The sequence below is a fragment of the Triticum aestivum genome, chromosome 7D, assembly GCF_018294505.1.
Source record: "Triticum aestivum cultivar Chinese Spring chromosome 7D, IWGSC CS RefSeq v2.1, whole genome shotgun sequence".
Classification (NCBI taxonomy): domain Eukaryota; kingdom Viridiplantae; phylum Streptophyta; class Magnoliopsida; order Poales; family Poaceae; genus Triticum; species Triticum aestivum.
The window spans coordinates 609,670,102-609,674,421 of record NC_057814.1 but is presented as its reverse complement, the minus strand read 5'-3'; the positions used below and the strand labels follow the sequence as shown (position 1 = coordinate 609,674,421).

General features: G+C 46.2%; 1 non-coding gene across 1 annotated transcript; it reads left to right on the top strand.

Moving 5' to 3' along the window:
• The first annotated feature begins 2,622 nt into the window (after nucleotides 1–2,622).
• On the top strand, nucleotides 2,623–2,696 carry TRNAD-GUC (transfer RNA aspartic acid (anticodon GUC)). The gene has a single exon. It is a non-coding gene; the product is annotated as a tRNA-Asp (tRNA).
• Nucleotides 2,697–4,320: the final 1,624 nt, after the last annotated feature.

The window sequence follows — 4,320 nt, the reverse complement described above, 5'->3', positions numbered from 1 at the left end:
CAGCTTCTCGGAGCTGGCGATATGGAAGCTGCTAGCTCCCTTTCCCTTATTACGTTACCATTTCTCTCCGCTATTCTTCGCAAATTTCATTGAGAGGAATCAGCAAAGAAAAGAAATCTTCTCCGGGTGACAGGGCCGCCCCGGCAGCATGGACGAACAGCCGCCCGAGCATGAGCAGCTCGAGCAGGAACAGCCGCGCGTAGAGCAACAGCCTCGTCCGTCAGTCGAAATGCCATTTATAGATAGTTAGAATGTGCTTGCTGATATCGAAACACTCCTAGGGACGCCTGACCAACTTGAGCTCGCTCTTTACCCGATCATTCAAACATTTTGTGGGCGGCGCGCCTGCTCTATTGTTGCGTAGCAATAGAAGCCTGCTCATGCTGCTTCGGCGGCGCTTTTTCGCCTTCTCTTCGCTCTGGACAGGAGCGCTAATGGACACGGGGAGGGAGCAGGCGAAGCGTGTAGCTCTTGGTCATAAGAATCCAGCCGGAGTTCGAAATCGGAGATAAGAATTGAATCGATTTCAGGCACTTCCCTCAAGCCGAAACCGGAACAGGAAACTTGTAACTTCTAGCCGAGCGTACTTTATTTCTTCTTTCACTACTTCCTTTCGTCTCTCTTCTTCGGGCCCTGTATTGGGAACCATTCTTTTCCCGGTTCCCGTTAGAATAGCATTCCTTCCATTCTGCCAACCAACCATATCTCTTATCCCTAGCTCGGCTCTTTTAGAACCAATTTCCATCTTTTAGCACGCACTAGCTGTACTGTAGTATGATCTGGTATCAGCTGCTGTCTCTCCTTGCTATTATAGTTTAGTATAGGTCGCCTCAAACTCAAACAAAAACGGGTGCACAGTTCTACTGCGTCTTATCGAATAGTGCTTTTGAGTCAAAGTCCCCACAAGCTTCTCTTATCTACTTGAATGCAAATCAGAAAAGAGGAAGTCGCAATGCATTTTATTTTTAGAAAGAATCAGTAGCAGTAGTCTCGGTAGCAGAAGTAGATCCGAGTGTAGATACCGGGATCATATCACCACTATTGACTATAGCTGGGATTTCTAGAAAGATAAGCTGATGCAGCCCTCAGGGATGGAGTGCCTAAACTAACCTTCCTGAACAGAAGTAGTAGAGGTAGAAGATATGTAAATCGTACCATCAAGGGGAAATGCACCGGCTATTTTAGCTATTCTCTCTTCAACCTTCCTCTAACCTAAAATAGTCGTACCGGCTCTTCTTTACAAGAAGAAAGAAGGTTCGTGGCGCCTATGGATTATAGGCAACTCAATGCGCAAACCGTAAAAAAGAAATACCCGATACCAGTCATTGATGATCTTCTGGTTCCATTCAAAGCTTATCACACTTCTCCTTCCGACCTTCCAGCACCGGCAGGGGATGAGGATATTTCGATGATTTCTCCCTCCGTAGGTGGAAAACGCGTGGGTGAGTAGAGTCTGTGCTTTGCTTTTGGGGGCACCGGCAAGAAGCTTCTCGGCCACCCTTATCAGCAAGGTCATCACTTGTACCAGGTCTTAGAAAGGCAGCTGCGGCACGTCTTCTCTATGACGTTAGGGCAAGGCTACCTCGCCAGCAATGGTTAGTGCGGTAAGGATAATCGGATGTGAACTAGCTTGCTCTGCTTGCGGAGAAAAACCAACCAAGAGGCGATGGAACCCTCAGAAAACTGCTAATATTGCCCCGGGCAGTACTGGCCATAGACTTGAGCGCAAAGGACAAGAAGGCAGGATCTGGAAACAGCAAACACAGGGATAATCCAGGAGTCCACGCATGTTGAAGATAGTTGTTATAAAATTGATAGAACCTAAAATTGATGAAATACCTGATAGATGAAGACTAAAAATTGCTAAATCAACTGCTCCTCCAGAATGGCTGGTAATACCTAAGGGCTACCACCAACTAATGCTTTTCGACTTCTGGCTAGAGCTACTAACCTACCTCGAACAAGAGCTGCATCCCGGTAGCGCTTTGAATCATCATTTTACTATTCCTAGGTTCGATTCCTGCTGTCTTTACTTTCTGTCTTGCCTCTATGCCTTCCTGGTGGGTGACTGTGACCTGGAGATGGTTCGATGGTTGGTGACTCTAAGCCAGAGTGATGCTTTCTTCGGAATAGGTTCGAGAGCTTCCATTTCAATGTGTCTTTCCAAAAATCTTTGGTATGCCTTTTCCTGGTCAAAAGGTTTGTTTGGGAAAGCTTCTAAATCTAGGGTTCAATGTCTCCGAAAAACCCCCTGGGGCAGAGCTCTCTGCGCACATCCAGTATAATACCTTTGCGAGCCCCTACGGAAAGCTGAGTCAAGTCAGAGAAAATCGAAAAAAAGAGAAAGCCAACCAAAGCGCAACCAGAGTTCTCCGCGGGATTTAGGGATTAGGAATTCTTATTGGGAAAGAGATTGGATTGGCATTCAAGTAGGAGTAGATCCTATTGGTCCAAAGTAGGCATTCTTGTATCAATTAACGTTCAAAGCTCCAAGTGCTAGAATCAATGGATGCATGCCCAGCTCCAAATACAGATGCAAAGCCTCCAGACGGTGCTGATTCGGGAAGTAGTTGCGGTCGAGTAACTGAAGAAATGAACGCAAGCCTCTTGGCTCCGTTCACGGGGGAAATAGCTCAGTTGGTTAGAGTGCTGGTCTGTCACGCCAGAAGTCGCGGGTTCGAACCCCGTTTTCCCCGCCCGATCTTCCTCTTCCTGCCCGACTCATTTTGAAAACACTGGAAGCTGCTGATCCCAGCGTAGCATTCAAGACAATTGTTCCTTCTTCGGTCTCCCTTGGACCCAGAAATGCAGCTATGTCAACTTATGATAAGGAGAAGCTTTAGCTATTTTGGAATCCTTGAAGAGATGGCGCCACTACTTTCTTGGCAGTTTGGTTTATCTGACGATCTCTTGCCCAGATGGCTTTTCCTAAGAAAGTCAGCCTTTCATGGCTTCTTTTAATATCCTTTTCAAATCTCCAATCCACAACGGGTAAATCTATCGGACCCAAAACAATAGGAATAGGCTTGCTTGTCCGCTCTTAGATCGGTTCATAGCTCAGGCTCTGGTTTCTAGCAGATGTGAAGACGAGGCTTTTTCCACCACACCAGGGGCGGGCATTACGCTCAAGCAGGGGAAGTCAATTTGACTGCTGCTCGCCATAATGACCATTAACAGTTGCTCCTGTAGTGGCCAAATAAGGTTTAGCTGCTCAGTATGACCGAAGACTTTCTATCTGCATTCAGAATAACCACACAATCAGGTTGTTGGTTCAACCCAAAATTGATCTTCTTCTTTCTTGAACGACATCTTGAATTGCTCACTCAACTTTTTCTTCACAAAAGCAATGTACTTCTGATCATCTCCAGTGATCAACATATCATCAACATAGAGAAGAAGCAAGGTACGACCGCGGTCAGATGTATGAGTGAAAAGTGCAGGGTCACATCACCCTTCCTTTCTTTTCAAATGCTTCCTCAGTCAATCAGCAGCGAAAGCCGAAATGGCCAAGAGTCTCTGAATGGCATTAGTGGCCGCAGATTCACCGAATTACTAGACAAGCAGAAATCGGAGCACGGTCTTCCGTATGATTGTAACACCCGCTGATGTACCTCATAGTTGGGCTGTACCTTCCTCAGGTGTCAAATGTGATGCTGTACCTGGTCGTTCAAATCTTAGCTCCATCCTCCCTCCCCGTGTCCATTAGCGCTCCTGTCCAGAGCGAAGAGAAGGCGAAAAAGCGCCGCCGAAGCAGCATGAGCAGGCCTTTCATCCTTGGCCTCTTGAGTCCTCACCAACTGAGCCCACGTGTTTAAGATTGAGGAACAAGAGGAGATCCATTAAAAGAAATCTTTCTCGGAGAGAAAATCTAAACAGTAACATCAAATCACAAACTACACGAAAGTTGTCTCTTTATTATGGGCTAAGTAGCTGACCCTGTTAGTCCGTTCTTTTAAGATAAAGGAGCATAAGCCTTTTTCTTTTTATTACTATTTCCTCCGCTTAATGGATAACCATTTGCTACCAATGGGAGAATTGCTTCTTACTTTCCAATTTAGATAATTGGATTTGCACCAAAGGAAACCTAAAATGGAGGGGTTGGGGCTTTGGCTCCAGGCTCAAACTCTATCTTGTGGTAGACTGCCCCCCTAGGGAGCGCTTGGGCAACTAACTTGTGGGGCATGACATCCCAAATTCATCAATTACATTAGGAATTTCCTGAAAAAAAGCTGGGATTTCTAGAAAGATAAGCTGATGCAGCCCTCAGGGATGGAGTGCCTAAACTAACCTTCCTGAACAGAAGTAGCAGAGGTAGAAGAT